The sequence below is a fragment of the Taeniopygia guttata genome, chromosome 3, assembly GCF_048771995.1.
Source record: "Taeniopygia guttata chromosome 3, bTaeGut7.mat, whole genome shotgun sequence".
Taxonomy (NCBI): domain Eukaryota; kingdom Metazoa; phylum Chordata; class Aves; order Passeriformes; family Estrildidae; genus Taeniopygia; species Taeniopygia guttata.
Window position 1 is genome coordinate 31,245,588 of NC_133027.1, and position 12,018 is coordinate 31,257,605.

Sequence of the window (12,018 nt, forward strand, 5' to 3'; positions counted from 1 at the left end):
GGGTTGTGATGTTCTGGGTGTGGGTCTGAAGCTTTGAACAAACTGTCTGAAGAATTCAAGTCTCAAGAGCTTTGAATGTCCTACTGGTAACAACCATTGAACTGGTTGATAAGGGCCAGTTTCTGTGCACTGATTCGTTAGAAGCTGGTCTGCAATGAAATTATACTCTTTGTTTTAAATTTCTGTGCAGAGGCAGAATGCTTTTGACTTAAAAATAATGAATAAAAAAACCCTATGGTTACCAGGTTATTTACAAATAAGTAATGCGAGAGTGTGTTCAAATACAGTAAATAGTTGTTAAGTGAACTTCCTTGCTTTGCCCCCACTTTATTTCAGCCCAATTAAAAATGAAAACACGACCCTTAAAACATAAACTTAATGACTTTGTTAGCAAAAATAAAAATACATAATTGGATTGACATATCTTTTTCTGGCTGCATATTTGATATAATTTAGGAAATCATGACTCTTTAGAGACTCTGTCATATGATTGGCTAATGGCTTTGAGTTTAACCCCACTCAGAAGGGTAGTATGCCACCCCCAACAGCAGAAAAAAGGGGAGTGTGAGCTTAGTTTATGTAGAAATTATTAATATTGAATTTAAAATTATTGCTAAATAATAATTTTAAAGCACTTTTATGTGTTCATTTGCAGAATCTGTTTTTATAGAACACTGAGTTATATTAAAAGATTTTGAATGCAATTCATTAGCATTCCAGTTAGTATTGAACCAAACCATGTAAATTACTTGCTCACTTCCAGTCAGTCTAGGAAAAAAATTGATACACTTTTCTGTAGATTTTTATCCACTTTTTCTCCACACCTGCAATTGTGTTAAATTGAGTAAAGGAGTAATTAAACCTTAAGCATGTGTTACATGACTTTCCTGCTTACCATGCTGACCAAGCTTCATCTGATTTCACTGAGACTTTGGTCACACGTATTTCAGAAAGAGCTTCTCTCAAATTTCATACACTATCTTAGCCTCTCAGCTTTTAACTCTTACCTAGAATGGTTTGTCTGAAACAGAGACCCTTAATTACAAAAGTGCACACTGCAGAACTGAATGTAAAATTAGTTTAAGATAGTTATTAGATGTTTGGTCAAAAAATGCAAAAAAAAATTCACTAAACCAATCGTAGTGTCAAATATCATAGCTTTTTATTAAAACTAGTCTTCTTTAAGGAAATATTTCAGAGTGATTATTCATGCCTCATTAATCTCACTAATTGGTAGTGATTTTGATAATACTTTCACATAATAATACTTTAAACCTAGATATCCTTTTGTTACAGTGAATTCAATGATATAAACATTAAAACCAAAATACAGATAGACTGTTATAATGCAATTTACATTGTCCATTTTTGAGAAAGCAATTGAAAAGTTAAAAGCACATCAGGAGACTGATCAGATTAGTGCACTCAGTTTTGATGTACTGTAGTTATCACAGAAATATTAATGACTTATCTCTAATGAAAGGAAAAAAGGTTTTTACCTACCACTGTGTCTGAAATTATTAGGTTTCAAACACAGTGTGACAGTTCTGAAGTAAGCTTTTATGCTATAATATAATTTGAAATTTAAAATCTAGTTTTACTCTGCTATTGCCATCTATTCCACTGGATGTAAAACTGAACATCTTGACTGGCTGAGGTCAAATCATGGTCATCTGACATGTTTTTTTCAAGTACACAAAATATAACCAAGAAAGAACTTTGAATTCATAATTTTAATTACTTAAATTTTGACATGGAGACAGTATTGCCCACAGAGTGCTGCCTGTATTCCAAATGGAGAATTTTATGTCTGCTATTAGCTTTTAGGTTAACTATTCTTTAAAAGTTAGTATTGATATCTGTAGGTACAGAGTGTAGGGTAGCTTTTACAGATGAAGGAATATCTATGTAGCAGTTTTACACTTGGAGCACTGAAAAACTTACATTCTTTCCTATTTCAAAGGCATTCCTTCACTGAATATTTGCTGAGTGCCCTGAGAACTAGAAAAAGAGTGAAACATCTTCAACACATTCTCATTGCCATTTAAAACCAAATTAAATTTTCACTGTATTGATAATCGTTTTACTTTTGCTTTCCATGAACCTATACTTACAGGATTCTTTGAGCAGACTTCATATTTAAAGAAATAACTACAAATGTTAGATGAAGACATTTAATGAGAATTTATCACAGTTGTTTGCATTGCAGCCTTGCCTTACAGATTCATTCAGTGAGGGAGCAGAAGTATATCATGCATTCTAATCATTCACATAACTCAAATTTAAGATAATTAGTATTTTGAAAGCTTTGTTTGAAGTGAAAATTACTTTCAGATCTTTAAATCTGAATAGCATTCAATAACAAAAGGAATCAAAGAGAATTTTGATATTTTGGTAAGATTTTGTAAAGAGCAAAAACAACGGAATGCATTCAATCCTGTATAGAGAGTTCTTCAGGTGTGTCAATTATCACATTTGGTTTTTAGCATTACCAAGTACTAGCTCTTAAAACCTGTCTTATGATTTTTTAGTAGTGATTTGAGTGCTCAGTTAAAACTTTTTAGGTATGAGGTCATTTTAAAAGCATCTTTCTTTATAAGTCCACATAAATAATAGATCTGCTGTTAAAGCAGAGGCAGAGTTCAGTTACTTCTGCAGCTGTAGGCTGGTATTATATCCAGTTTTAAACCACCCACATTTCCACAGCATCCACCCAGTCATGTGTTAAGTGGCACGATTAACATCTGTCGTGTGTGCTTCACTGTCAGCCTTAGAAAGCTGGGTACGTAGGATAACAATTTATTTTAGTAGAGTTAATTTTATTTCTCTATGCCTGAATTAGAAAAGGTAGACTTGAAGATGTGCCCTTGAAGCAGAAGGCAATAATGGTGTATGTACCTAGTGAGACTTAAAGCCCTCATTTCAGCTATCTATGAGAAAGTTGGCTCCTGCCAAGTGGGGTTTTCCTTTTGAAGCGTCAGGTTCCTTGCAATGTCCAGAAAGGTCCATGGTTCAAAATGGTGGCCAACAACCAATGGTGGTTATTGTCCACCATTTCCGGACGTGGAGTTTTCTGGAGCTCTTAGACCTTTAAAGACCCTGGAGATGAGGTGTGGGTGAGAGGATGACACAGGTGGTGGCTGCGTAGCTGTTTCAATAGTTCAGTTTCCTGCCTAAGCTTCGACTCTGTACTTAAAAATATTGGATGCTGGCATCTCTAAATTTTAGTTCCAAGCGGTGGGAAATTCACAAGATAGTTGTTTTTTTCTCAAATGTTGCCATCTTGGCCTGAACTCAAATGACAGCAGCTGTTCTCATGAGATTCCAATTTCAGCCAACTGAAAAAACAGCCTTTTCCTTTTCAGATCTAGCCAGCTAGTGATGGTAGCCGTGACTTCTCTTCACATTTTTAGGAATCCGTACATCCCCTCCCAATGCCACACGGACATGAAGAATAAAATGGACTCCAGAGTGCTATGTCTTTATTGTGTCTGCTGAATGGAGTTGTGTATTTTGTATGTGGAAAACATGGCCCAGTCCTCCAGTGTTCAGCATTTACATTTAGTATGCGACATATTTATTCACTAAGGATTTATGTGTAAAGATCTGTAAAAGAACTTTCCTCTAGGGAAGCACTGACTGGGAATGACTTCCACCTTCAGTCACGCGCAATGCTATTGAAATACCAGTTCCTTCTGATTGATCTCTGCCAGTGTTCACTTGCCCTTCTTCCTCTCCAGCTTTCAGCAGCATATGGAGCATCAACAGACTCGTGGGCAGCTTGGCTTGACCTGAAAAAATGAGAAAGCAGTACTGATTTTAAAAATAGGGTGTGGAAGCTGAAGGCAACTCGTGCTTCTGTCTCACAGGAACAGAAGGAGTGGCGAAGGTCAAAGAGGACTTGGTGTGTGTGTTGAGAGGATTAGGACCAGGTATGAAAGGAAAAAACAGGGTAGTACTTCTCCCTTCTCTTACACATGGGTGTGTTCCTTGAGTATGGCATGGGACTGTGACTTCTACAGTCTCTGATGGAAGGTGGGAAAGGTGCTCCCTCCCCCAGGGTGCCAGCACTGTGTCCACTCTCAGCCGTCTAACTGATGGGCTTTCAGTTCCTGGCTGCTCCTCTGGGATATTTTGTTACCAGGCACCTTTTTCCTAACCACCATCCGGGGTGGGCAGCCCGTGATCCTGGTGGCTAGCTAGGAAGATGTCAAGAATATACGTCTTCAGTGCCCCAAGGCAGAAAATTGTGGTTTGGAATAATGCAGATTTGGATCAATTTAGACTGTAGGAAAGGAGGAAAACACTGAGAATTTATTATAGTTAGGAATAACCACTTACATAAGAGTCTGGGTTTTTCTTAGTCTTTCTCCTATCTGAATTCATAGAACTCCTGATGATCAGCCTGAGAGTCATGTTGTTCAGGCTTCTTCTCATGTTGTAGAAAGGAAAGTCTAAAACTTTCTGTCTAAGAGCTTATTTAATCTAGGGATGTGAAATTCCCAGCCAGATTGATAGGAGGTTAAATTCGTGATTGTGGGCTGAAAAACTGAGTGACACATTTGAAACTTGATCTTAGATTTGAAGTATGAAAGGGAGACTGTCTTTTCTAGGCTGGTGCAATGCTGTTCTTAAACCTTGTGGATGAGTTAGCTGGTCACTGTTACATGTGTAAAGATTATGCTCTCTGGCATGTATACATCAGTCCTCTGGCTGTTCAGACACCATAAAAGAAGAAAATCTGTCCGCAAATATTCTTGGTATGTTGTCTATGTCACGTCCAAATCCAAGCCTGTGCTAGTATGTGCTAACTTAGAAATCACCAATGGAATTCAACTTAACAAGTATAAGTGCATGCCTGTACCTGAAATCTCTGTGCAAGTTTGTAATGTGAAATTCTCCATAGCTGTCATTGGAGAGGAATGGGCCTTTGTTAGGGTAGATTCATCTCATCCTAAGGTTCATGTTTTTCTATGCCAGATGTAACCTAGAGTGAGTAACTCAGCTGGGGATACCATTTTTTTGGTAGGTGTGCGAAGACAGACAAGTTGAATCTCCCTCCTTGTGGCAGTGAGGCAACATGGAGCTACTTGCCAGTAATTATGTGTCAGAGCTAAATCTTCTTTCTTGGGATCAGGAAATTGGAAGCAGTTCCTGGATGCCTGTCCTGTGCATCAGAGAGTTACAGCACAGGGGGATATCTTGCTCCAAAATCTGTGTTAATGAACACTTAGAGAAAACATAAAAATAACCTTAAGGGGAACATTCTCATTAGCAGTCAGGACTGTGGATACAGAGCTGGCAAAGAATGCCTGGAGCTGGATGTGATATTATAAAGAAAAGAAACATGAACTGCCAAAAAATGCTTTAGGTAACCTATCCCTCAAACTAACAGGTCTGGGACTAGGAACTTTAGTTTTAAGGACTACCCTTTCACAAGTAAGGAGAGACAAATATGAGAAGATGTAAGTAAAAAAATTTAGTAAAAACTGAAACAATAACAGGCACAATAACAGTAAAAATCACTAGATACAAAGGTGCTGATTCCCAAGGATTGCCTGGGGAACGAGGAGAAACAAGATATGAAAAGATATGGAATACAATACACTTTTTTTGGGTTACCCAGGACACCCTTTGTCAGGCCAAATGGGGAGGTTCTGTGTAAGTGCTGAAGGGTTTTCTCCTGGTACTAGAGAGGTATGAAGTTCTAAAAAAGTACTGTAGAACTGCCATTTAATTTTAGTCCATAGGTCTTAATATGAGATAGTATTAGAAATATTATATGAATAGATGCAGTAACTTAACCAATGATGAGAAAAAAAAAAAGTTACAGGTAGAGTATACGAAATGTAGCTCTAATTGTGCTGGAAATTAGGTAACTTAAAGTAGTCAAAAATAATCCATGTTTTCAATATGCAGAGGTCAGGAAGCAAGCTTTATTGTAGACAGAAAATAGACTCACTCATCTTTCATAGGAAAAGATGATTTTATAAAAGCAACAGATATCTTCATCAGAATAAATCTAAATAAATATAGTGATAATAATACACAAGTGCTTTCTAATGAAGGTTTTTCTATTAGTGATAAAATAAAATATGTTCTTTAGGAACTGAATCCATGTTCATGCTTGATTTATCTGACAGAGACACCCAAACCTTCCTTGATTATGTGATTTGATCTGATCTTTGATTATAGTGGCTATGGTAAGATTTCTTCCATATTCCATATATGAATTCTGCTTAAATCACAGAACTTGAGCTTTTAATTTAAGCAGTTCTTCTACTTCCACTTTTTTTAACCTCTGCAAGAACTTCATGCTTTCTTTATTGGTGTCCCAAATTCTTCCTGTCTAGGCTGTATAGAAATAATGTTTTACCTTCTCTGTTGCTATTAACACAGTGTCACAGGGTATAAGAATGACCTGTCCAAGTTTTTTACAGGACACCAGGTTGTGTTGTCTTGCCCAGAGACAGAAGGATGGATGTTTACTGTGAGAATCTTTCTAGAGCTTGGGAGTAGAGGATCTGGGTGATTGCAGTAATTCCCAGCACGAACTGATGTAAAGCAGCACTGGTATTTTTTCACTGAGGGAGACCAGGAGCAGGCAGGTGATCCACAATGATGTCTGGAGGCAGAAATGAATGGAGTCAGTAGACGCTGAAGTAAACTGCTGCAATGAGGCCTGGAAAAAAGCATGTTATATCTGCAGCCCTAGTTGAAGGAAGTGAATTACCTTAGACAGTCTTGAGCAGAATGTGAGGAACAGGGCTCGTTTGTGGCCAGCTGCCATATGTTATTATTAAAAATGACAATGGCAAGGACACCACTCAAGTGCACCACAGTTGCCTTGAATGTAGTTACATTTTTGACTTTTGAAACATTGAATTGTGAGTGGTTTTCAACAAATCAGATGGAACATGCAGAAAAAAATGGTCCAATATTCCAATAAGAAATTTTGTTAGCATATGCTTTTCTAAAAGTGATTTTATTGTCACATTGATTTTGAGTTCTTAACAACAATGAAAAGAAACCAATGGAATTTTAAAAATTCATGTAGCACTTCTTTACTATTCTAAAATATTTTTTTTGCAATATAATTATTCAAAGGTTTTGTGTCTGATTTATATATTAAAATATTTAGAATTACATTTACATTTGTAAAGACATGTGCTACCTTGTGTGTCCAGCCACACAGGTAGAGCAGTTTAGCCTGCATCAAACTAATGCTGATATGACTCCACACATATAATACCTATTATCCAAGTTTATATTTTTCCTTTCTACCTATAAAAATGAAATTCAACACATGCAGCTGAAGTAGTTTAAAACATCAGGAGCTGTTCTCTGCCAGCAGGTCACAATCAGCCACTGAGCCACCTTAGTGGGTTGGGTTGGCCGTCACCTACATCTGTACAAAGTCAGCTGGGTTAGTTTATGCCTTGGTGTGTGTGGTTGTTCAGTCTCTTGTGGAAAACTACTGCAGCAACTTGCTCCTAAACTGTTACAGCTGTTTCCAAATTATTGCCAATTCTGTAGGGCTCTGGTATAATGCTGTGTGCAGACCAAGGCTTTTTAAAAAAATGTCAAACGTATCAGAAGCCATCTTAACAACGGTGAGGAGTGTTTTAGAACTATTTTTGTCCTAATTGTATATTGGGAAGAGAGGCAGTTCCTTGCAAGAACAGGACTTCCTAATAATGAATTTATAAGAATAAAACTTGTAAAGTATATTTGACAGTATTTAGCAGCTGCAGAATTTCGTCATTTGTTCCCTGATTTCATGCTGTCAAATCTGACAACATGAACTAGTGCCAATCTTTGCTTTGAAAGACAATTTCCTTTTTATAAAAATTCTAATTATTAAAGCTAAATTTAGATTTTATTAGAAGGAAGTTTTTAGTCTTTTATACTTGTCAAATAGCTTTCAAAAATGAAGTTGGTTCTACCTTTGACAATTAATCAAAATGATATTTAATGAAAGCCAGATGTTTTTTTCCACCTTCTGCTACCAATGGATGAAATTGGTGTGAATGGCAAGGAAGGCACTTGTATTTTTGATACACATAAAACATGGTTATCAACTGTGTAGAAGTCTGGATTTATTAACCATTTTCAGACACACTTAGTTGGGCAGATTTGAATCTCATTTAGCTAAAGATACTATTGATCACCCACTGCATGTGGACGAGAGGGTGTTCAGCCTGGGAAGTTAACCTGGATGTTGCCATAATTTGGGTCCTAAAGATATACAATCCTTTTGTCTTTAAAATGACAGTGCTTTTAACACCTTTCTTGATGGAATTTTCAGGTACTATAGGCAAAGGTTTGAATTAATGCAGATTAACAGCTGCTACTGTAACCTGTGCTCTGGATACAGGCTATCACAGCTCAGATGCTACTGGCGTTCTGAACTGTTCTGTGCTTTGTCCAAATTCCATCACAACCCAGAAAGCACAGACCAGTTATTCCACTGCTTACCTGAAAATAATGCATGTGACAGTTTATGGTTTGGAGGCAAGATACACTTTTATTAACTAGCAGCAAGCTAGTCTCCTGACCTCTTTCCCTGGAATACACCAGACTTCTGGATGCAGAACTGATGTTAAGTGTACAGTTCGCTGGTAATGAGGGATTTGAGCCCTTTTCCCTGCTTCCCCCACAAGAACTTAGTGTAGAGACTATAATGAGAGTTATAATGAGCATTACAGTAAGTATGCTGCCAACCATGCAGGAAACTGGTGCTGGTGTTGTGGGGCATCTTGACTATGTTTTCACAAGTATAAGCAATAGAAGTGGGACCACTGAAAGAAGTGCTAATGAAACATGAATTTTCCGCACCATCCAATGATACAGCCATGTTTAGCTGCTGAAACAATATTCCTGAATGAACAGTTTTGAACTTACTGTATTATACTGCTGTAGTTCTAGCCTAATTCTGTGAGAAATAATGAAGCATATATATTAAGAATGAGAAAATCTTAGCACAATGCAAAGTATTGTAGAACACATACCTATGAAGCATCCAGTGCACACAAACTCATAGAACTTCCTGTAGTTAAGATGGGAAGGAACCTCTGGAGATCATCTAGACCAGCTCCTGTGCTCAAGTAGGATCAGTTGAAGCAGATTGCTCAGGGCCATGTTCAGTTTTGAGTATCTCCAAGCATAGAGACTCCAAAACCTCTGCAGGAAACCTGTGTTCAATCAATGTCTTGATTAAAAAAAGCAAGGTTTTCTTATGTTTAAAAGGAATTTCCTGTATTTCAGTTTGTGACATTTGGCCTTTGTCGATTCACTGGTTCCCACAGAGAAAAGCCTTGCTCAGTATTCTTTGTACCCTCCCATCACATATTACACACATTAATGAGATGCCCTGACCCTCTGTTCTCCAGGATGAACAGTTCCAGCTCTCTCGGCCTCCTCTTGTATGACCCTCACTTGTCTTTGTGATCCTTTGCAGATCCTGCTCCAGTAGGTCCATGTCTCTCTTGTACTGGGAAGCCCTGAACTGGACAGAGTACTCCAGGTGTGGCCTCACCAGGGCTGAGTACAGGGGCAGGATCACTTCTCTTGACCTGCTGCCAGTGCCCCCACCTCATGCAGGTCAGGACAGTGTTGACCTTCTTTGTGAAGCTTATATGGTCTAGTACTGTGTGGCAGGTTTCATTAGAGAGAAATAAAGTTTTAGGGGGAGCAAACTAGCTTGAATTAAATTTTTAAATGTCAAAATATGACCTCAGTAAAGTGAAAAATGTGTGCTAGTAAACTACAGGAGAGAAACTGTCAATCTGGGAATGAGACAACAAGCCCACAGAGGCTTCACAGTGATCAATGAAAGAACCTAAAGAACCACCAGACTATGGTGTATTTCTTGGGAAATTTATTGGCCTGGGAATAAGCCTTGGGGTGGCACTGGGCGGGGGGCTAGGACATCTAATCAGCTACCAACTACCAAATGATACGCTGCAGCCTGCGGGAGGTCTCTGTGTAAACTCCATTTTTATGTGGCTGTCTTCTTATTAGAGTTGTATTTGGTTACATATCTAAAATACTCCTGCTGCTGTCTTTGCATAAAGCCAGTTGTAAGGAATAGTTTGGGGTAAGTTTTTGTGTTTTCCCTCTCCCTTGCTTCCACTTATTTAGTCATGAGAACATGATGAGGAACTGTTTTGGTTTTTTTTTTCCCACATGCTGAGTGATTAAGGACATGAGTGCTGAAGACCCACTTTCCCCTTCCTTGAGCATCATTTTCTCTTCCACCCAATTTGCAATATGTTTTTTAGGCTCTGCTGGAGCTCATGAAACATTCATACCTGTGGTTATATGGTACATTTTGTAGCACTTGTACCCTGGTATTACTGTGTGCCTTTAGCCGCACGACATCCTTGTGTCTCACCTGAGAGACATGGATTTTACTGATGGACCACTTGGTGAATAAGGAATTGGCTGGATGGATGCACTTCAAAGGGTTGTAGCCAGTGACCCAGTGTCCAGGTGGAGACCAGTGACAAGTGATGTTCCTCAGGGACTGGTGTTGTGCCTGATGCTGTTTGACATCTTTGTTTGCAACATGGAGATGGATTGAGTTTGCCAATGACACCAAGCTGTTCAGTGGGGTCAGCGTGGTGCAGGAAAGAGATGTTGTCCAGAGGGACATGGACAGGCAGGCCTGTGTAAACCTTATGAAGCTCTACAAGGATCTACAGATGGATCAGTGCATTCCCAAGTACAAGTATAGGCTGGGTGTGAATGGATTGAGAGCAGCCCTGAAGAGATGGGTCTTGATAGGTGTTGGTGAATGAGAAGCTCAGCATGACCCAGCAATGTGCACTCACAGTCCAGAAAGCCAGACACATCCTGGGCTGCTTCAAAAGTTGCATAGCCAGCAGGGCAAGGGAGTTATTCTCCCCTTCTGCTTCACTGTGGTGAGACTCCACCGGGAGCACTGCATCCAGCTCTGGAACTCTAACAGAAGAATGATATGGACCTATTGGAGTGAATCCAGAGGAACGTCAGGAAGATGAGCAGAGGGCTGGACAACCCCTCCCAAGAAGACAGGCTGAGAGATTTGAGTTGTTCAGCCTGGAGAAGAGAAGGCTCTGGAGAGACCTTATAGCAGCCTTCCAGAACCTCAAGGATAGGAGAAAGCTATAGAGGGGCTTTTTTACTGGGGCTTGTAGTGATAGGGCAAGGGGGAGTGGCTTTAAAAGGAAAGTGTAGGTTTAGATTAGATAATAGGAATAAGTTTTTTATTGTGAAAATGATGAAGCACTGGCACAGGTTACCCAGTGAAGCTGTGAATACCCCATCTCAGGAGGCATTCAAGGCCAGGTTGGGTGGGGCCTTGAACAACCTGGTCTTAATAGTAGGTGTCCCTGTCCATGGCAGGGGGGTTGGAACTAGTGGTCTTTAAACTAGTGGTCTTTGAAACCAGACCATTCTGATTGTATGATATCTGATATACTGTTTGCATGAAATATGGACTTAAATGTTTTATCTGAAAACATGCATGAAAGCAAGTAATTCTCTGCTTCCCTCCTCCTCCAGAATCATAACTGTCCATGATTATATTGTCAGAAGTTTATGTCTGGCCCTAGTTAATGCTCTTTCATTTCATGGTGGTCATACTTCCTGTCTCAGACCTTCAATATTGATTCTGTACTTGGAGGTCCATTCTGATCTGCCAAAACCAAAGAAATGAATATCCATAAACAAGGGGGAACTGGATAGAATGATTGCACTGCTTCCTTTTTCTTGAACATATTGTAGTCATATTTGGGTTATAATTTGAAATAGAATTGAAAAATTCAAAGGAAGCCTCATAATGTTCATAAAATCTCTCAAATGAGAAGTCTTTTTAGCTGGCTTAAAGAAACCCATGCCACATGAAATGTGTTACCCATGGGCCCTAGTTTCTCCATGTCTGCCATCGCTGTTAAGAAGCTCTTTCTCATGCAGCCTATGGCTGGCATCTTCCAGTAAAAAGATACTTCATTGTGTGGTTGTTCTGGAGGTTTC

General features: G+C 38.9%; 1 protein-coding gene across 38 annotated transcripts in view; it reads left to right on the forward strand.

The window, feature by feature from the left end:
- Positions 1-12,018, forward strand: part of RIMS1 (regulating synaptic membrane exocytosis 1) — a 364,651-nt gene that overhangs the window by 103,625 nt on the left and 249,008 nt on the right. Inside the window, exon 2 of one of the 38 annotated variants that reach the window (XM_072926546.1) lies at positions 9,461-9,603. The exons of the other annotated variants lie outside the window; for them this stretch is intronic. The gene's annotated coding sequence lies outside the window, so the exon portion shown is untranslated. The remainder of the gene's footprint in view (positions 1-9,460; positions 9,604-12,018) is intronic. 38 annotated transcript variants of the gene reach the window in all.